We start from the raw sequence: 23420 nt of genomic DNA, 5'->3' as shown, positions 1-23420 counted from the left end.
ACTGACACCGTTATGTGGGTGGAGTTCGGCCACAGCTTTATTAACGAATCCAATAGTGTATTTCAATCTTTAATCTTAATGAACTTTATAGCTGTTTTAAAATGAATGCCAGCCACTGCGAACGCAGTGGGCATGTGGAAACCATCAAACAACACCAGAGATTAAATGGCCAAGGACTATCACCCGCCGTTAGCTGTGACAAACGAAATAATAGGATATATATATATATTTTTTTTTTTTTTTTTTGGAAAAGAAAATTTATATCATATAGCTGAAAGAAAATACAGACTTCACTGCAACTTTGTTTATTCTATTAATTAAGCAATTTCCCCCTATCCTGTGTGGGGTCTTTTTGAGATCTGTTTGCTCTAACCATGGGGCAGCACGGGGGCTCAGTGGGTAGCACTTCTGCCCGGCAGCACGGCGGCTCAGTGGGTAGCACTTCTGCCCGGCAGCACAGTGGCTCAGTGGGTAGCACTTCTGCCTGGCAGCACGGTGGCTCAGTGGGTAGCACTTCTGCCTGGCAGCACGGTGGCTCAGTGGGTAGCACTTCTGCCTGGCAGCACAGTGGCTCAGTGGGTAGCACTTCTGCCTGGCAGCACGGTGGCTCAGTGGGTAGCACTTCTGCCTGGCAGCACGGTGGCTCAGTGGGTAATGCTTCTGCCTGGCAGCACGGTGGCTCAGTGGGTAGCACTTCTGCCTGGCAGCACGGTGGCTCAGTGGGTAGCACTTCTGCCTGGCAGCACGGTGGCTCAGTGGGTAGCACTTCTGCCTGGCAGCACGGTGGCTCAGTGGGTAGCACTTCTGCCTGGCAGCACAGTGGCTCAGTGGGTAGCACTTCTGCCTGGCAGCACAGTGGCTCAGTGGGTAGCACTTCTGCCTGGCAGCACGGTGGCTCAGTGGGTAGCACTTCTGCCTGGCAGCACGGTGGCTCAGTGGGTAATGCTTCTGCCTGGCAGCACGGTGGCTCAGTGGGTAGCACTTCTGCCTGGCAGCACGGTGGCTCAGTGGGTAGCACTTCTGCCTGGCAGCACAGTGGCTCAGTGGGAAGTACTTCTGCCTGGCAGCACAGTGGCTCAGTGGCTCAGTGGGTAGCGCTTCTGCCTGGCAGCATGGTGGCTCAGTGGGTAGCACTTCTGCCTGGCAGCACAGTGGCTCAGTGGGAAGTACTTCTGCCTGGCAGCACGGTGGCTCAGTGGCTCAGTGGGTAGCGCTTCTGCCTGGCAGCATGGTGGCTCAGTGGGTAGCACTTCTGCCTGGCAGCATGGTGGCTCAGTGGGTAGCACTTCTACCTGGCAGCACTGGCGTCCAGAGGTCAATCCCGGGCAGGACTCTATCAGTAAGGAGTTTGTATGTTCTGCATGGGTTTCCTCTGGGTACTACCACACTCTGAAAATAAACAGGCAGGTTAATTGGCTTCTGACTAAACTGATGTTAGTGAATATGAGCCCTCTGGGACCTTAGATTGTAAGCCCCTCTGGGGCAGGGACTGATGTGAATGATAAATAGTCTCTGTAAAGTGCTGCAGAAATGCCTACGAGCTATATAAATAACAGGCATAAATAGCCATTGTTGTCCCGTGCCTATTTTCATTTTATACTTGACTCTTATTTTACAGTGTATGACCTTTTTTTTTTTCCTTTTCATTGTCTGTATCTACTGACCCTCTCTGCTCATAATAACATATGTTATTTCTAGGGACACTAGCTCCACTCTGCCTTCTCTCTCAAATTTAGGCCTATCTAACCCAATGCAGTCAATGATAGTGCAGCTCCTCTGCTTACCAACCTAGGCCTGAAGCTGATGCTTGCTTGCTTATAGTGTCCCCTTCTAAATTCATTGAATTAAGGGAGAAGGAAAGGAAAAAAAAATGCTGCACTGAGTCCTGTATTAAAAGAAACACAGGGGTTCTTGTCTTTTGTGTTCACATGTTCTTCAGTGTCAGACTTCCTTCTTTCAGAAAAATCCTTCATGGGTCTGCACAGCTCTCTCCTCTCTCTCTTCTCAAGCTCCCCCTCCCATCAGAATTTGCTCCCCCTCCCATCTCTGTGTAATCTGAGCTATCAGCAGCTAGAGCGGCAGCAGGAAGCTACTGAGACCAAGCTAAAATGGCAGCTGCTATCTTAAACAAACAGAGGGAGATTCTAGGGCTGTTTACTCAGGTATGGTAAAGCTTTCTGCAGAATAAAAATAGCATTCCAGTGTGGCTCAAATGTGGTGAATCTATTGGCAGTAAAATGCCAAAATGCCTTTTCTTCTCCTTTATATAACTGAAAGAAAAATGCAACTAAAAAAATCACAGAGGGCTGTTCCAATGGGAGCTGATATTGCTGTTCTCTCACCAGCCAGAATGGTTTGCCCAATCAAAAAAGCCATAAGAAGAAAACAGTGTGACCTGATTCATAGCCTGTATGAGATTACTGTGGGCAAGTTGAACAAATACAAGTCTTTGGAGAATTCAGCATAATTTAATTATGGAAACAGACCTGCTTTGCACCCAGGGGAGCATACACCTTCACTTAAGCCTCATCACACCTGCTTTACTTACATGATGAAATTGGCAGCAAATAGTATCTCATGTGAAAAATATGCTAAATTAGTAACTTTATTCAATAATTTAAATGCAGGGTCTAACTTGTCCTTATAGGCTTATAATATACCTATAATACAGATGGATGAAGCCTTTCTGGGTCCAGTTCTTGTTTACAGGTATTTGATTAATGAGTCTCTGCTTCTTTTTTTGTGAAATTGGCTCTGTTAAATGGATTCTGTAATTATATTTATGGGGTACTTTTTATTTCCAAATGACACTGTTTACATAGCAAATAATTCCCTCTGCCATTTAACATTTTATTCTTGAACCAACAAATGTGTTTGTAGCTGTAATATTGGTGTGTAGGTGCCATCTCAGTGCATTGTGCCTGAGTCTGAGCTTTCAGCCAGCGCTACACATTAGAACTGCTTTCAGCTAACCTATTGTTTCTCCTACTCCCATGTAACTGGAGGAGTCCCAAGCCGGACTTGGATTTCTTACTATTGAGTGCTATTCTGATACCTACTGGGAGCTGCTATCTTGCTCCCTTCCCATTGTTCTGCTGATCGACTGCTGGGGGTGAGGGGGGGGGGATATCACTCCAACTTGCAGCGCAGCAGTAAAGTGTGCCTGAGTCTGAGCTTTCAGAAGGAGCCGGAGCTACACATTAGAACTGCTTTCAGCTAACCTATTGTTTCTTCTACTCCCATGTAAGTGGAGGAGTCCCAAGCCGGACTTGGATTTCTTACTATTGAGTTCTATTCTGATACCTACTGGGAGCTGCTATCTTGCTCCCTTCCCATTGTTCTGCTGATCGACTGCTGGGGGGGTGGATTTCACTCCAACTTGCAGCGCAGCAGTAAAGTGTACCTGAGTCTGAGCTTTCAGAAGGAGCCGGAGCTACACATTAGAACTGCTTTCAGCTAACCTATTGTTTCTCCTACTCCCATGTAACTGGAGGAGTCCCAAGCCAGACTTGGATTTCTTACTATTGAGTGCTATTCTGATACCTACTGGGAGCTGCCATCTTGCTCCCTTCCCACTGTTCTGCTGATCGGCTGCTGGAGGAGGGGGGGGTAAATAACTCCAACTTGCAGCGCAGCAGTAAAGTGTGACTGGAGTTTATCAGAGCTCAGGTCAAATGACTGTGGCACCCTGGGTAATGAAGAATATGGCTAGCCCCATGGGAAAAACAGATTACAATGCAGGATTCTGCTGGAGAAGCTCTTTTAACTGGTGGGATTTGAAAAAAACACATGTTTTCCCACAACAGTTTTCCTTTCCTTTGTCTTTAAACTGTTTCTGCTTATATCATTATAAGTTGTCACTAGTGATAAGCGAATCTCTTACGTTTCACTTTCCCCCTGAAAGCCAAAAGGCGATTTTCTCCTGCTTCTCTGTCATTCCCAGAAAGCTTCTTCTCTGTCACACTGCCCAGAAGGCTCTCCTCTTTGGCTACCCTGTAGTCGAAGAGATGGGGAGGGCTGAACAGGAAGAGGGGGCGGGGCTTCATGCTGTACCAGAAAGAAGAGGAAAGGAGCTGGAGATATCAGTTTATAAATCAGAAACCAGATTAGAGTGAATGCAGGGACTAAGGTATGTTACTCTAGGGGTTGTTTAGAGTATTTTTAAAGATAAAAAAAAGGTTTACTACTTCTTTAAGTCACAATTAAACCCAATATCATATTATCCAGCAAACTAGTTTGTACCGACTTCTACCCACCCAACAATGAATTTTTATCCTGCACCTGAAAAAATCTTTTATTTGAAAGAGGTCACGAGGGGCTTTTCATTTTGTGCAGGGCAGGGTGCAGAGTGCAAAAAACAGGTGCGCTCTATGGGGGAGATTTACTAATCCACGAAAGGGTCCGAAGGTGTCCGAATGCATTTTATCGTAATGATCGGTATTTTTGCTACTTTGCGATTTTTTCGTCGCCGTCGCAACTTTTTCGCATATTTTCCGCAACTTTTTTGTCACTGTCGCAAAAAAATCGGATTGGTTTTTCCACCGTTTATTATCACTCAAAACGAAAAAATCGCGACGGCGACGAAAAAGTCACTAAAATACGATAATGTCGCGACGGTGACGAAAAAGCCACAAAATTTTCGTTTACAATATGATTTTTTACCTTTCGGATTCGTGCATTAGTAAATCTGCCCCTATGTTTTTGCATTTTAAGATCCACCCCTTGAACTTACAGTACTATTACAGGTTGGTCTTTACATTTATATTCACTTTAGCAGCACGCCTTGGTTACAAGAACAGGCACCTAATCCCTCGCTGCCAGGCTATTCATACTCGTTCCTTGCTCCGATCAGCAACATGATCCTGTCTTTAACTGCCGCCTGTATTCTCTCTGCTCTTCTCACTACTGGTAAGTGCCAAGTAAATATGACATTTTGGGGCACGTTAACTAAGCAATTTTTTTTATTGTATATAGATATTTTCGAGATTTACGAATGGGTTTCTCGCCAGTACTCAATTTTTCTTATACAGGTATAGGACCCATTATCCAGAATGCTCAGGACCAAGGGTATTCCGCATAAGGGGTCTTTCCTTAATTTGGATCTCCATACCTTAGGTCTACGAAACAATCAATAAAACATTTATTAAACCCAATAGGATTGTTTTGCATCCAATAAGGGGTAATTATATCTTAGTTGGGATCAAGTACAGGTACTGTTTTATTATTACAGAGAAAAGGGAATCATTTAACCATTAAATAAACCCAATAGGGCTGTTCTGCCCCCAATAAGGGGTAATTATATCTTAGTTGGGATCAAGTACAGGTACTGTTTTATTATTACAGAGAAAAGGGAATCATTTAACCATTAAATAAACCCAATAGGGCTGTTCTGCCCCCAATAAGGGGTAATTATATCTTAGTTGGGATCAAGTACAGGTACTGTTTTATTATTACAGAGAAAAGGGAATCATTTAACCATGAAATAAACCCAATAGGGCTGTTCTGCCCCCAATAAGGGGTAATTATATCTTAGTTGGGATCAAGTACAGGTACTGTTTTATTATTACAGAGAGAAATTTTAAAAATCTGAATTTTTTTATTAAAATGGAGTCTATGGGAGACTGGCTTTCCGTAATTCGGAGCTTTCTGGATATCAGGTTTCCAGATAAGGGATCCCATACCTGTATTGTTTCTTGAAAAAAAAGTATTTAGAAAATAACTCATATTTATTAATGTTTAGTTAACTTTGTTTTGTCAAATACAAAATTCAGCAGGTTTGATCTGTTGAGTCCCATTGAGTCCTATGGAGGCTTTGCCTAGTAGAAGAATAGAATAGTCAGTGACAGCCTGTCCTTGACACATGTCAAGGAGAAATTAATCCTATCATTGTTTTCTATTTCACACATTTTCAAGGGGAAATTAATCCCATTCTTGTTTTCTATTTCACCCAGTGAAACTTAAACACATTTTTGTTTTCCAAGGATGAGCCCCAATGCTCCTAAAACGGCTGCTGGAGCAATTCCTGTTTGGGAAAAATAAAGAGGATTCTTGGAAACGAACAATCAACTTAAACTTTCAAATGTAAACTTGAAATGTTCATACGAATGATTCAAGCATTACTGTGACATTTTAGAAATACAACAATGATCAAGTTTATTTCGAATTTCTACCATGTCAAGTTTATATGACTTTGAAGGCCAGGAAAAAAATAATTTGAATAAATAAGCCCCTAAGTCTCAGGCTCTGTTACTTTTCGTTTATTTGTATTACAAAGAGTGAATTATTGTTGCATCACCTTCTTTTCTGTGATGTCGTGTATATGTGTACTGCATGCACTTTATATTTAATAGGCTCATTTAAGCACATGATGTAACTTTGCGAAAGGGGAAATCCTGAAAAAGTAAAAAAGATATGAAACCAACGTCCCAGTCATTCAGGACGGTGTTAGCTACAAATGACAGGCAGTGGTTCTTCCATCAAAAAGTATGTCAATTGATTATTTTGTAAAGTGTATCTGTTATGAAGCTTTATTATACATAATTATATTATGTATAGTAATGAGCAAGCAAAACCAAAACACTATACAGAAATGCAATCAGGTTATAACTTTTTTTTAGCTCTGTAATAGCATCAAAATTCAGATGATTCCAGAGAAATCTCTATGAAAAGGGACAAGGCTGAATGCCAGTATTGGATGGCTGAGATCGCTGGGCCTTCAGGCTGCACTGTATTAAATACAGACCCACAGTCAGACTGGGGGGTGCAGGGCCCAGCCGCACTCCATCCCCAGATGTGCCCCCAAAGCCCCCAGCAGGGGCCCCCTCCCGATGACTTCCCCTGAGCGAGCATAAGTGAAACGCATCACGGGAGGACACCGGCAGCTGGGGGAGCAGCAACAGGCATCGGGTATGTGCTGCCAGGGCCCACTAGGGCAGGGGCCCACCGGGTTTTTTTCTGGTGTCCCGGCTGCCCAGTCCGACCCTATACAGACCCAATTCTGAAGGAATACTTCCAAATACTATTGTCTGTGAACACAGTTCATCATCGTATCCACAAATGCAAGTTAAAACTCTACACAGATATGGGATCTGTTATCTGAAAACTTGTTATCCAGAATTATGGAATGCCAATATCCCATATACACCATTAATCAAATTATTAAAAGTTTTTACATTGATTTCCCTTTTCTCTGTAATAATAAAACAGTACCTGTACTTGATCCCAACTAAGATATAATTACCCCTTATTGGGGCAGAACAGCCCTATTGGGTTTATTTAATGGTTAAATGATTCCCTTTTCTCTGTAATAATAAAACAGTACCTGTACTTGATCCCAACTAAGATATAATTACCCCTTATTGGGGCAGAACAGCCCTATTGGGTTTATTTCATGGTTAAATGATTCCCTTTTCTCTGTGATAATAAAACAGTACCTGTACTTGATCCCAACTAAGATATAATTACCCCTTATTGGGGGCAGAACAGCCCTATTGTGTTTATTTAATGGTTAAATGATTCCCTTTTCTCTGTAATAATAAAACAGTACCTGTACTTGATCCCAACTAAGATATAATTGCCCCTTATTGGGGCAGAACAGCCCTATTGGGTTTATTTAATGGTTAAATGATTCCCTTTTCTCTGTAATAATAAAACAGTACTTGTACTTGATCCCAACTAAGATATAATTACCCCTTATTGGGGGCAGAACAGCCCTATTGGGTTTATTTAATGGTTAAATGATTCCCTTTTCTCTGTAATAATAAAACAGTACCTGTACTTGATCCCAACTAAGATATAATTACCCCTTATTGGGGCAGAACAGCCCTATTGGGTTTATTTAATGGTTAAATGATTCCCTTTTCTCTGTAATAATAAAACAGTACCTGTATTTGATCCCAACTGGAAAACTCCAGGCCCCGAGCATTCTGGATAACAGGTCCCATATTTGTATTTACATGATTCAGAAACATAGTTACTTTCTCTGTTCTCTGGGCCAAAGCTCATTTAAGATGGACTGAGGCAAAGCGGAAAACTGAACTGTGTCTGATGAATCACAATTAAAAAATCTTTTTGGAATTCACAGACAATGTATTTCCCAGGCTAAAAAGGAGAAAGAATCACTTGGTTTGTTATCAACACACAGTTCAAAAGCTGGCATCCATGATGGTATAGGTTCATTAGTGAACATGGCATGGGTAAATTACATGTGTGGGGAGGTGCCCTGAATCCTGAACGATATTAACAGATTTTGGAGCAACGTACGCTGCCATTATGCAATGCCAAACCCATGTCTGCACTTATTATACCAGCATGGCTCCATAGTAAAAGACCTCAGGCGCTAAACTGGCCTGCCTGATGTTCTGGTCTATGGCTCATTGAAAATATTTGATTCATTATGAAATACAATATATGACAAGGGAAATAAAACCCTATATCAGGCAAGAATGGGACAATGTTACACTTTCAAAACTACAGCAATTGGTCTCCTCAGTTGCCAATCCTTTACAAAGTGTTAAAAGAAGAGCTGATGCAACTACAGATGCACCCAATCCACTTTTTTGGATTCTGCCGAACCCCCGAATACTTCGTAAAGGATTCGGACGAATACTGAACCAAATCCGAACCCTAATTAGCATGAAGAGTTACATTATTTAGATTCTGATTCGGTTCGGCCAGGACTGTGGATTCGGGCAAATCCAAATCCTAGCAAAAAAGGCAGAATCTTAGCCGAAAACCAAACCGAATCCTGGGAAACTTGCCCCATACCCAACTTTTTTGGCATGAAATTCCAATTGAGCATCTATTTTTTAGAAAACAATATAATTTCTCCGTATTGTTATTGATATGTCTGTGTACTAGTTGCACTTTAATATGTAGAAAATGAAATGATTTGCTAATTATCCAGTTCTCTTTTGATTTATATTTTACACAATGTCACAACTTTTTTTGGAAATGGGGTTGTAAAATGTACCAGAGATAAGGGCAAGAAGCCAGTGGGAAACAATATACATGACAATTATACGTAGCGGCTTCATGTCTGTTGATAAGTGTGTGTGTGACTGTAGCCGCTGTACTTGTAGGGAATGTCCAATAGTCATGGGCTTATTGCGGCTTGGTCTTTTACCTTTAAAAAGCAGTTGAATGTACAATCAGCATTTCTCATAGGTCCATGTTTATTGTTCAGTGTAGTAGCTTAAAAGTAAGTCAGATGAGGGCACCCATGTGCCATGAGGCCATGTGACCTGTGCTCTGATAAACTTCAGTCACACTTTACTGCTGCGCTGCAAGTTGGAGTGATTCCCCCCCCCCTTCCAGCAGCCGATCAGCAGAACAATGGGAAGGGAGCAAGATAGCAGCTCCCAGTAGGTATCAGAATAGCACTCAATAGTAAGAAATCCAAGTCCGGCTTGGGACTCCTCCAGTTACATGGGAGTAGGAGAAACAATAGATTAGCTGTTAGCAGTTCTAATGTGTAGCGCTGGCTGAAAGCTCAGACTCAGGCACAAGGCACTGAGATGGCGCCTACACACCAATATTACAGCTACAAATACATTTGTTGGTTCAAGAATAACATGTTAAATGGCAGCGTGAATTATTTGCTGCGTAACAGTGTCATTTAGAAATAAAAAGTACCCCATAAAAATCACAACAGAATCCCTTAATAAACAGGGGCAAGTTGCTTTTACACCAATGCAGTGGTGCCCTAATGGATCTTGGTCTCTTAACCCTTATTTGCCCATAGTTAACATACTGAATTTACCTTTACCTTTTTTTGGCATAAAATCTTTTCGAGCATTAAGGGGTTTACTCTTCTTCTTCTTCTTCTTCCCTTCTCAGCACATTCATCCCTGAGCTGCTATGTATGTCAAACGGAACAGGAAGACTGCAGGGGCCGACTGAAGAACTGTTTTGAAGGGGAGATATGCCTGGCTGTATCTCATGTTTTCAAACAAAAATGTGAGTAACCTTACTATTCTTAGAATGACAGTATAAGTAGTGATATGAATTTCACCATCGGCAAATATTTTTACGAAAGTGCCACAAAATATTACCATGAAAAAGTTGGCAAAAGCAAAAAAAAAAAACAGAATACACCCCCAATGTATTCTGCACAGAAAGGGCTGCTATGGAAAATAGTTGCTGCACTAGGTCACTATTGCTGTATATTTTATTCCTTGGTAAAACTGCCTACTGCTAGTGATGAGCAAATCTGTCCCGTTTTGTATCGGCAAAATATCTTTTCAAACATTCGCGGAACGGCAAAAATGACACTGGCTTATTGAACGGCCCTATTGGGTTTACTTAACGGTTAAATGATTCCCTTTTCTCTGTAATAATAAAACAGTACCTGTACTTGATCCCAACTAAGATATAATTACCCCTTATTGGGGGCAGAACAGCCCTATTGGGTTTATTTAATGGTTAAATGATTCCCTTTTCTCTGTAATAATAAAACAGTACCTGAACTTGATCCCAACTAAGATATAATTACCCCTTATTGGGGGCAGAACAGCCCTATTGGGTTTATTTAATGGTTAAATGATTCCCTTTTCTCTGTAATAATAAAACAGTACCTGTACTTGATCCCAACTAAAATATAATTAATCCTTATTGGAGCCAAAACAACCCTATTGGGTTTATAACTTTTTAAATAATCTTTAAACATGCCCTAACCTGCACATCATTCAGATGACAGAAGATCTGGTAATCTAGTCATGTTTGCACTCGTTAAGCTGTTCCTGCCTTGCACCTATAAACAGTTACATTTTAGTGCATTATGTCTGAATTTGGATTAAATAATCTGAATTTGAAGTATGATCAACTCTTACGGTGACCCTACACGCTAAGATCTGCTCACTTGGCGAGGTCACCAAACCAAACCTACAGGTGGGCAATATCGGGCTAATTCAAAATCAAATTAGAACGACGGGTATAGGCGTCCATCAGTTCGGGGATCTGCCCAATTTCAGGTTAGATATTGGTCGGGCAGGCCCATCGGTAGTGCCCATACATGGGCCAATAAGCTGCCAAATTGGTCAGCCTGTGTATGGGGACCTTCAGTCACCCCTGCAGGCTTGTAGCACATCAAATGGTACGGCTTCCTTATTGCTTTGTTATCTACCAAAGCTAAACCACTTATATGTAAGTATGTAAGCACACAGATTGCTAATTGCAAACCAACATCACGGAAAGGACCCATAACAGTTTCTTCTGACATTCTCTTATATAAAGTATATAAATCACTGGTATCTTGAACCTTGGCAGTGTCCATTTAATTCTTGTTTGTCTTGTTTAATAGATATGGGAAAACATGCAAAATATTTTGAAAGGAAATGTAACAAGCCTGAAAACTGCAATATCAGAGAGAAAATGACAACTTTGCCAGTTGAAATAGCCTATAGCACTACCTGCTGCAACACAAGCGCTTGTATCCCCCCCACACCTGAGGGTAAGTACCAAAGGAAATAAAAACAATAACCCATGAGGTTTTGCTGCAGTAGATTTCTTTTGCTCTATTACTGAGACCTAGAGGGATACAAACGTGACTGGCGCACAAATTGAAATAGCTAGAATTCTAGGGGGGACAGCGGGATTTGGCAGGTGGAGAAGTTAAAGCTATGCACTAAAGATATTACCGGGGGCAGCACTGGGGGACAGTGAGTGTGGAGTATACGCATTCATAGAAAAGCTGCACCTCTATCAAAAGAAACACAGGATTTCTTCTCTTCTTTTGTGTAAATATGTTCTTCTGTGTCAGATGTCCCGCAGGGCATGGGCAAAAGTCTGCTCAGCTCTCTCCTCTCTCCCTTTGCCTCTCCCTTTTCCTGCTCCCCCTCCCATCAGAATTTGCTCCCCCTCCCAAATCGGTGTAATCTGAGCTTTCAGCAGCCAGAGCTCCTGCACGGAAGCTACTGACACCAAGCTAAAATGGCAGCTGCTATCTTAAACAAGCAGAGGGAACTTTCAGAGCTGTTTACTCAAGAATGGTAAAACTTTCTGCAGAATAAATATAGCATTCTAGGTGGCACTATTGTGACTAATGTATTTACCAAGAAAATGATCATGGGTGTATGCCACAAACCTCCCAGTATAAGTAGGGGAATAAAGCACCACCTACATTTACAAAAGGAAGAGGCTTCAAAACTGCTTCAGGTATCCACACGTAGAATAGTCATAAAAGTCATAAAATACTGCAAAAGTATCCTAAATGCCTATTTTTTGTCTCAGGTTGTTTAGGGACCTACTGGGGTAGAAGCTTCTTTTGGCATACGCAAACAGGTATGGGACCTGTTATCCAGAATGCTTGGGACCCGGCATTTTCTGAATAAGGGATATTTGAATCTCCATACCTAAATGGTTTTGCCTTTGCTAAGGATTAATTGTTTCTTATAAAAATAAGATGCCAGGGGAGCACTGCCACAATTGCCAACCCAGAGTTCCAGAAGGTGTGCACGGTCACAAATATGACATTTTTATGAAACTATTTAATGAAAAATGGACAGTATGTCCTTAAAAAGATGCACCTCCCCTTCATAAGTACCTAAAGGTCCCCATACACTGGCAGATCCGCTCGCTTGGCGATGTCGTCAAACGAGCGGATCTTCTCACCTACGGGTGGGCGATATCGGGAGAGTCCATTATAACAACGGGCATAGGTAAAGTCGGACCAACGAGTTGATGCGGTCCCCGATCCGACTAGATTTTCTAACCTGCCCGATCGAGATCTGGCCAATTTCAGGCCAGATATCGGTCGGACAGGCCCGTCGGTAGTGCCCATACACAGGGCGATTAGCTGCTGAATCGGTCCAAGGGACCCATATCAGCAGCTAGAATCAGCCCGTGTATGGGGACCTTAAGACAAGGTTCCCACTAAAATTAACCTTTATTCTGGATAAATAAAATAAAAAACTATATACAGGTGTAATATAGGAAAGAAAAATATGCTAAGTCGGCAAAGGGCTGCCCGGTGCAGGGAATTATACCCCTGGGGGCAAAAACCCCTTCCCTGGAGCTGGTAAATGGGTGCCCTACTGGGCTAGAAAACACATAAGTAGCTGGATTGAATACCAACCGGTTTAATCACTGTACCACAAAGTGTCACTCTCTCAAATGGTGGCTAGGAGGCATTGCTATTCTAATATTGATTCACATCAATCCAAACCTCCCACATGACCCATATAATGACCCAGTAGTGAGTCTCAGTGACCAAAATGGATCAAGTTTCCCCACCTTACAAAAATCTCCCAAAACATACAGCACCCAAAGAGAAGTTCCCCCCCAACCAGGTAAATAAATGGTGCCTTGACAAGGCCCCAATTTAAGGGGTGAAATGCTTCAGTTAGGCAGGGTTTCAAATTATTTATTTGCCTGGTTGGGGGGAATTTCTCTTTGGGGACTGGACATTTGGGAGATTTTTGTAAGGTGGGGAAACTTGCATGAAGTTGCATGTGTAAAAAAAAAAGTCTTGCATGCTTACCTCCAGGAAGCATAGCAGGATGGCACAGTGGCAATTCCATGTATAATGCCCCCAGAAAGCATAGCAGGATGGCACAGTGGCAATTTCATGTATAATGCCCCCAGAAAGCATAGCAGGATGGCACAGTGGCAATTTCATGTATATTACCCACAGAAAGCATAGCAGGATGGCACAGTGGCAATTTCATGTATATTACCCCCAGGAAGCATAGCAGGATGGCACAGTGGCAATTTCATGTATATTACCCTCAGAAAGCATAGCAGGATGGCACAGTGGCAATTTCATGTATATTACCCCCAGAAAGCATAGCAGGATGGCACAGTGGCAATTTCATGTATATTACCCCCAGAAAGCATAGCAGGATGGCACAGTGGCAATTTCATGTATATTACCCCCAGGAAGCATAGCAGGGTGGCACAGTGGCAATTTCATGTATATTACCCCCAGGAAGCATAGCAGGATGGCACAGTGGCAATTGCATGTATATTACCCCCAGAAAGCATAGCAGGATGGCACAGTGGCAATTTCATGTATAATGCCCCCAGAAAGCATAGCAGGATGGCACAGTGGCAATTGCATGTATATTACCCCCAGAAAGCATAGCAGGATGGCACAGTGGCAATTGCATGTATATTACCCCCAGAAAGCATAGCAGGATGGCACAGTGGCAATTGCATGTATACTACCCCCAGAAAGCATAGCAGGATGGCACAGTGGCAATTTCATGTATATTACCCCCAGAAAGCATAGCAGGATGGCACAGTGGCAATTGCATGTATACTACCCCCAGAAAGCATAGCAGGATGGCACAGTGGAAATTTCATGTATATTACCCCCAGGAAGCATAGCTGGGTGGCACAGTGGCAATTTCATGTATAATGCCCCCAGAAAGCATAGCAGGATGGTACAGTGGCAATTTCATGTATATTACCCCCAGAAAGCATAGCAGGATGGCACAGTGGCAATTGCATGTATATTACCCCCAGAAAGCATAGCAGGATGGCACAGTGGCAATTGCATGTATATTACCCCCCGAACACAGTGTAAGGTAAACACAACCATTTTGGTATAAAATAACCTCAGCACATACATTAGAATTAATATCACAGTTTCAAAGGTTATTAATTAGAATGGCTAATTAAGACAAGGAAAGAGTTAAAGGGGACCTGTCACCCTAAGAAATAACTCCAAATTATTTTCTACATTGTTAGTTGAGCAAAATAAACTTTACTTACACTATATAAATAATACAGTATCTAGTAGAATTAAGTCTAAAACAAATGGACTTTTCTGAGTTTTTCTTGAAAACGTTTCACCACTCATCCAAGTGGCTTCTTCAGTTCAAATGACTGGTAGGGAATTCCCCGGTATTTAAACTCTTGATGGTAGTAGAGTCACAGACATCCAGTCACAATGGTTTCATTGAACTTGTTCAGTTAGGTGTTGGCTGAAACTGACAGGTGTAAGAAGGTAGGATCCAATCACAATGGTACCATGATTCTCATTGATGAAGGTGTTAATCCTTCAAAGTACATGACTGGAAGTGTGAACTGTTGTGAAACTGCCGGGGTAAGGATGTCAACGCGCCATTGTATGTTGGTGACAAGCTGTGTCGCAGGCCCCCTCCTCTGTTCAGGGATGGTTTTTCCAGGTTGGCATAAATGGCCTCTTTCACACCTCTTTCAAACCATCTGTCCTCTCGGTCCAAAATATGCACGTTACTGTCCTCAAAAGAGTGACCTTTTTCTTTGAGATGTAGATAGACCGCTGAGTCTTGTCTTGAGGAGCTCGCCCGCCTATGTTGGGCCATTCTCTTACAGAGAGGTTGTTTTGTCTCCCCAATGTATAAGTCTGAGCACTCTTTACCACACTGGACAGCATAGACCACATTACTTTTCATGTGCTTGGGTGTAGGGTCTTTAGGGTGCACCAGCTTTTGTCTCAGAGTGTTGCTGGGTTTGAAAAACACAGGAATGCGATGTTTGCTGAAAAATGTTTCCGATGTTCCAGCAACATATGGAATGACTATGTTGTTTTGCCTGCTGTGTTCCTCCCTACTGTTTATAGGTCTGGTCTTTCTGTTGGTCTTTGATTTGGTTTTGATGAAGGCTCAGTCTGGGTACCCACAAGTTTTCAGAGCTCCTTTTAGATGTTTATATTCTTTCTCCTTAGCCTCTGCATTGGATGCCACAGTTTCAGCCCGATGATGTAGAGTCCTAATTACACCCAGTTTATGTTCCAAAGGGTGGTGGGAATCAAACAGCAAGTACTGGTCTGTGTGGGTGGGTTTCCTGTATAGTTCAATATCCAGGTCCCTCCCCTCTTTGATAACTATTGCACAGTCCAAAAAAGCCAGTTTGCTGTCTTTCACATCTTCCCTTGTGAACGTGATGTTTTTGTCCACCGAGTTTATGTGTTTGGTGAAGGCTGGAACCTCGCGTTCTTTAATTTTGACCCAGGTGTCATCCACATATCTGAACCAATGAAAAGTTCAATGGAACCATTGTGATTGGATGTCTGTGACTCTACTACCATCAAGAGTTTAAATACCGGGGAATTCCCTACCAGTCATTTGAACTGAAGAAGCCACTCGGATGAGTGGTGAAACGTTTTCAAGAAAAACTCAGAAAAGTCCAGTTGTTTTAGACTTAATTCTACTAGATACTGTATATCATGACCTGGATGAATGAGAATCTTCATAGACATATATAAATAATATAAATCTTGTTTCATTCCATCATGGAATTACTCAATCAAAGCAAGCAGGCAGCCGCCATTTTGTGGACACTGTTAGTAAGGAAAGCTTTGTATCAAGCCTAAATCTTGTGTATGTGCCAGAATGGGGGACCTGATGCCCATACACTGGCTACACAATTAGATGATGAGGAGGGAGGGGGAAAGTGAGATGTGCAGTGACATCTAGGTAGTGCTGAACGGAAAGCTAAAGTTATTGTCCGCCCCACCTCTATGCCTAAGGCATTTAATTTGAAAAGGACTTTTATTATACAGATTTTTATGTCTGGGTGACAGGTCCCCTTTAATGGAGTCACAGTGGGTAAACCCACTTCTCTCTGCAATGATAGTTGGGGGTGAATCTGCAGAGTAGGGCACCATCACCCTGCCTTTTAATCTGTCAGCCAATATCAGAGCCCAGCATGAAGAAAATCCTCTCTGCCCCCCCCGACCAACAGGACCCAATGTGTGCGGCTGTGAGGGCGGGAGGTTCAAATACCTGTATATCTGAGCAATCCTTCTTTGTGGCTCTGACTTTAGCTCCTAATTAGACCAGACTCCTGTTAGCACTCTCCAGCGCCCCCTGCCTGTACTATTATGCAGTACGCCCCTGATATAGTGCTACAAATGGGGCTTTTACAAGCATCTTTCACAGGGTCCTTTCTCCATGGGGACAGAAGTCCTGAAATGGAACTGGTCCCTGTGGGACGGGGACATAGGGTCACCTTACCACACAGCCACTTTATAAGGTATACCACCATTTTCATGGTATATTCCATCCTGTGCTTGATGTTCACTCCCTATTCTGGCTAATTTGTCATTAATTGTCTCCTGAGACTCTATTGGCTGTTTCTTTAAAAGGGCAAATGAGATTATATAAACAGTACATGCACTTTATCATTGTGCTGGTTCTTCCCTATATATAATGTTTATGTGCAAATGAATGTCTATGTAATATTTTCTAAAGACCTTACTGTGGGGCCAACTTATTGACATTTGTATTTTTTTGCCATCTAAAAGCTGTTGAAGTCATGGTGAAGGCGACGGGATCTGTCCTAGTCAAATTGTAACCATCTTTATTTCTTAATAATCTTTAATATTTTTTTATTTGTAGTTTTAGAGGTTTCCAGGGTTTTTTTTTTTTTTTTAGTGGATTAAAATTCTTATCAAATTGAGACATTTAAGCTTTTCATTTTTTATTCCGCATTTTAATTCACGCTTGCGTTTTAAATTTGTGAGTTTAGTGAAAATGAGTTTTCTCAAGGTTTCAAAAAACTCTAAAAGCACTAAAATCAGAATGTTGGTAAATCTACCCCATGTGTGCTTCTGTGACCTCTTATCCCAGGCGTGGGCAAACTTTTTGGCTCAGGGGCCACATTGACTTACCGACGGGCCGGGCCAGCGTTACGCCATTTCCACGCATCAGGCCCCAGACACAAGTCTCGCCGGATTAAACAGATCAAAGGGGCCGGACGTGGCCCACGGCCATAGTTTGCCCACCCCTGTCTTATCTTCATACATGTCTGTGCCCTCTGCCTTCCCCTCCACAGCTCTCCTTACCCAGGGTCGGACTGGGCCGGTGGGCCTAGTGGGCCCCGGTGGCCCAGACCCCACCCTTGCTGGCACTCCCCCTCCCGAACGCTCCTCCCCTGACGTGTCAAATGTATGCGCTCGGGGGAGGATGTCGGGTGGGGGCCCTGCGAGGGGGGTTAGGGCAGCCCCTACGGGGAGTGGCAGTGGTTAAAGGATGCCTCCGGTTGATCGCACCTGCAGGGCCCCTGGGACGGTCTCTTCCCCTCCTCCCTGCTCTTACCATATTTTTCGCCCTATAAGACGCTCCGGAATATAAGACGCACCCAATTTTAAAGGAGAAAAATCTAGAAAAAAAAGATTCTGAACCAAATACTGTAGTAAAATATTTTATATCATCTGTATAAAGTTAATTGTCTCTGGGCTCGCTCATAATGAGGCTTCCCCCAGGGCCCCCCCCAAAGCATCCTTCAGCTTCCCCCAGGGCCCCCCCAAGTAACCTTCAGCTTCCCCCAGGGCCCCCCCAAGTATCCTTCAGCTTCCCCCAGGGCCCCCCCCAAGTATCCTTCAGCATCCCCCAGGGCCCCCCAAGTATCCTTCAGCTTCCCCCAGGGCCCCCCAAGTATCCTTCAGCTTCCCCCAGGGCCCCCCAAGTATCCTTCAGCTTCCCCCAGGGCCCCCCAAGTATCCTTCAGCTTCCCCCAGGGCCCCCCCAAGTATCCTTCAGCTTCCCCCAGGGCCCCCCTCCAAGTATCCTTCAGCTTCCCCCAGGGCCCCCCCAAGTATCCTTCAGCTTCCCCCAGGGCCCCCCTCCAAGTATCCTTCAGCTTCCCCCAGGGCCCCCCCAAGTATCCTTCAGCTTCCCCCAGGGCCCCCCCAAGTATCCTTCAGCTTCCCCCAGGGCCCCCCAAGTATCCTTCAGCTTCCCCCAGGGCCCCCCAAGTATCCTTCAGCTTCCCCAGGGCCCCCCCAAGTATCCTTCAGCTTCCCCCAGGGCCCCCCCAAGTATCCTTCAGCTTCCCCCAGGGCCCCCCCAAGTATCCTTCAGCTTCCCCAGGGCCCCCCCAAGTATCCTTCAGCTACCCCCAGGGCCCCCCCAAGTATCCTTCAGCTTTCCCCAGGGCCCCCCTCCAAGTATCCTTCAGCTACCCCCAGGGCCTCCCCAAGTATCCTTCAGCTTCCCCCAGGGCCCCCCCAAGTATCCTTCAGCTTCCCCCAGGGCCCCCCCAAGTATCCTTCAGCTTCCCCCAGGGCCCCCCCAAGTATCCTTCAGCTTCCCCCAGGGCCCCCCCAAGTATCCTTCAGCTTCCCCCAGGGCCTCCAAGCATCCTCCATCCAAAGCTTCTGTGCTTTTATAAGGTTGCGCCCTGTGCGTGTGACGTCACGGAGAGGAAGACGCAGTTCGCCGTATAAGACGCACCAACTTTTCCCCCCCAGTTTTGGGGAAGAAAAAGTGCGTCTTATACGGCGAAAAATACGGTAATTGCTTTGATTATTTTTGTACATCCTCCCCTCCCTTATTGTACCTTGAGGTAAAGGTCTAATAAAATTTTAAAAAAAACACTAAAACACCTGCCCTTGGGGGCAAATAGGTGCCATCAAGACTTTATCAGAGTACGACCAACCACCATCAATAGGTAAACATAATATAAATACATAATGTACATAAATGTATTTATGTATATAAATCTATACAGAAAATAGGCTTATTATTTTTGATTCCAAATATGCATACAAAAAACATACACAAACTATCCAGATATATTACAGGTATGGGATCCCTTATCTGTAAACCCGTTATCCAGAAAGCTCCGAATTAAGGAAAGCCCGTCTCCCATAGACTCCATTTTAATTGAATAATTCAGTATTTTAAAACTGATTTCCTTTTTCTCTGTAATAATAAAACAGTTCCTGTACTTGATCCCAACTAAGATATAATTACCCCTTATTGGGGGCAGAACAGCCCTATTGGGTTTATTTCATGGTTAAATGATTCCCTTTTCTCTATAATAATAAAACAGTACCTGTACTTGATCCCAACTAAGATATAATTACCCCTTATTGGGGGCAGAACAATCCTATTGGGTTTATTTCATGGTTAAATGATTCCCTTTTCTCTGTAATAATAAAACAGTACCTGTACTTGATCCCAACTAAGATATAATTACCCCTTATTGGGGGCAGAACAGCCCTATTGGGTTTATTTCATGGTTAAATGATTCCCTTTTCTCTGTAATAATAAAACAGTACCTGTACTTGATCCCAACTAAGATATAATTACCCCTTATTGGGGGAAGAACAGCCCTATTGGGTTTATTTAATGGTTAAATGATTCCCTTTTCTCTGTAATAATAAAACAGTACCTGTACTTGATCCCAACTAAGATATAATTACCCCTTATTGGGGCAGAACAGCCCTATTGGGTTTATTTAATGGTTAAATGATTCCCTTTTCTCTGTAATAATAAAACAGTACCTGTACTTGATCCCAACTAAGATATAATTACCCCTTATTGGGGGCAGAACAGCCCTATTGGGGTTTTTTTAATGGTTAAATGATTCCCTTTTCTCTGTAATAATAAAACAGTACCTGTACTTGATCCCAACTAAGATATAATTACCCCTTATTGGGGGCAGAACAGCCCTATTGGGTTTATTTCATGGTTAAATGATTCCCTTTTCTCTGTAATAATAAAACAGTACCTGTACTTGATCCCAACTAAGATATAAATAATCCTTATTGGATGCAAAACAATCCTATTGGGTTTAATCAATGTTTTATTGTTTTTTTAGTAGACTTAAGGTATAGAAATCCAAATTACGGAAAGATCCCTTATCTGGAATACCCTTGGCCCAGAGCATTCTGGATAATGGGTCCTATACCTGTTCTATGTAGATGTTTTTTTTCTGTTGCTGTAACAGCCTTTTCTCATCTGGAAAAGCTTTCCACTAGATGCACAGTAGGAATACAGGTATAGGATCCGGAAACCCGATATCCAGAAAGCACCGACTTACGGAAAGCCTGTCTCCCATAGACTCCATTTTAATCAAATAATTCCGATTTTGAAAATGTATTTCCTTTTTCTCTGTAAAAATAAAATGGTACCTTCTACTTAAACTGAAGTTATAATTAATCCTAACTGGATTCTAAATAATATTGTTGATTTTTTTAGTAGACTTAAGGTATGAGGATCCAAATTACGGAAAGACCCCTTATCCGGAATACCCTTGGTCCCGAGCATTCTGGATAATGGGTCCTATACCTGCACTGTTGAATATTCTTCCATTCCAGCCCAATAAGATCCATGTCATCCAATTCATCTCACTTGGACCCTGGGAAGGGCAGCAAATAGCTTCTTCTTCTATATCTGAAAACCAACTTGCTGTATAAGTTCTTTGCACCCTTCAAGATACTGAACATCTCCCCCTCTTGTCACATTGGAACAATGTACATCTCATGAGCTCTCCCATGTGGCTCTAGTCATTAAACCCAGGGGAGCATGTACCCCATGGGAAAGTGTTCCTGTAATAAAACCTTTAGATTTGTCAAGTCTTCTGCCTGTCTATGTAAAAATGAATAATATCTGCAATCTTCTATCACCGTAGTAATCCTGAAAAGCAATGTCTCCAATGGAATGACGTGTCCTACCTGTGAAAAGATTAATGATTATTCCTGCACGCCCACCAGTTCAATGCAGTGCAAGGGTACAGAGACCCACTGTATTAATATGAAAGGTAAACATTCTGAATATAACTGGTGTCCATATTTACTGTCATTGTTTTGAAAGGTTCTAGTTAGTGATGGGCAAAATGTTTCGGCAGGCATGGATTTACAGCGAATTTCCACATTTCACCATTGGCGGATTGTTTCGCGAAATGGATAAAAAAATTCGCCGGGCGTCCAAAAATTGTTGCCCGCGTCAAAAGAATAGTCGCTCATCAAAAAAGAATAGCCACGGGCATCAAAAGAATAGCCGCGTGACAAAAGAATAGCCACGGGCGACAAAAGAATAGCCACGGGCGACAAAAGAATAGCCGCGTGACAAAAGAATAGCTGCGGGCAACAAAAGAATAGCCGCGGGCGACAAAAGAATAGCTGCATGACCAAAGAATACCTGCGCGACAAAAGAATAGCCGCGGGCGACAAAAGAATAGCTGGGCGACAAAAGAATAGCCGGGCGAAAAAAGAATAGCCACGGGCGACAAAAGAATAGCTGAGGGTGACATTTTTTTTTTACCCACGACATTTTCGTCGTTTCGCTACACTTTCGATGTTTCGCAAATTTTTCGCAGTTTCGCCAATCTTTTGAAAGATTCGCGAATTTCGCGGGCGACAAAAGAATAGCTGAGGGCGGCAATTTTTTTTTACCCACGACATTTTCGCCGTTTCACGACATTTTCGATGTTTCGCAAATTTTTCGCAGTTTCGACAATCTCTTGAAAGAATAGCCGCGTGACAAAAGAATAACCACGGGCGACAAAAGAATAGCCACGGGCGACAAAAGAATAGCCGCGTGACAAAAGAAAAGCCGCGGGCAACAAAAGAATAGCCGCGGGCGACAAATGAATAGCCGCACGACCAAAGAATACCCGCACGACCAAAGAATACCCGCGCGACAAAAGAATAGCCGCGGGTGACAAAAGAATAGCTGGGCGACAAAAGAATAGCCGCGGGCGACAAAAGAATAGCTGGGCGACAAAAGAATAGCCGCGGGCGACAAAAGAATAGCTGGGCGACAAAAGAATAGCTGGGCGACAAAAGAATAGCCGCGGGCGACAAAAGAATGCTGAGGGCGACAAAAGAATAGCCGCAGGCGACAAAAGAATAGCCGCAGGCGACAAAAGAATAGCTGAGGGCGACAATTTTTTTTTTAGCCACGACATTTTCGCCGTTTCGCAACATTTTCGATGTTTCGCAAATTTTTCGCAGTTTCGCCAATCTTTTGAAAGATTCGCAAATTTTTCGCCGAAGCAAAACGGGACAGATTTGCTCATCACTAGTTCTAGTCCTTTTGTTCATCAACACTGAACGTACAAATACTTCTTTTTATTTCCACTTTTTGGTTTAATGTTGTACCAAGACAATATTTTCACCCAGAGTTATTACCCTTTGTTTCCTTTAGACAGATATCGTGATTTCTCATTTGGCTGTACCACGAAGAATTTTTGTGGAAAAGTAGTCGGATTGCAGCTCTATGACGTGGGTTTTTTTATAAAGCACAAACTCTGTTTTGTAAATAGCAATAAGAGCACTTTGCCACTGGGTAAGTACAATTCCTTTCCTCGTTCTTTTCTGGTAGACAAATGTTACATTTATTATCATTTTTAGAATGTAGCTTTTGTGTATATTGGTATGGTTATTATATTTCTATGACTATTAGTCCTAAAGAATATCCAGTGTACTGGAGTAGTTTCAAGCCCAAGAAATAAAGTCTATTTATTAGTAATGTGCGGGTCGAGTAGCCCATTGACTCCAATGCATTTGGTGCAAGAAAATACGCCCATTAACTTCCATACATTTGGTGGCAGAAAAAAAACATTTTTGCAGCTGTTTTCGGTGAAGCATAATGGGGCTGGTTCATCACTAGTTCAAGTCTACAGTATTTTGTACCCATGCCTTATTTCTCAACACAATGTGATTGGAATATGTAGGAATGCATAGAAAGTTCACCCCTGGATAG

Source organism: Xenopus tropicalis, chromosome 7 (genome assembly GCF_000004195.4).
Source record: "Xenopus tropicalis strain Nigerian chromosome 7, UCB_Xtro_10.0, whole genome shotgun sequence".
NCBI lineage: Eukaryota > Metazoa > Chordata > Amphibia > Anura > Pipidae > Xenopus > Xenopus tropicalis.
Note: the sequence above shows the minus strand (reverse complement) of the source record.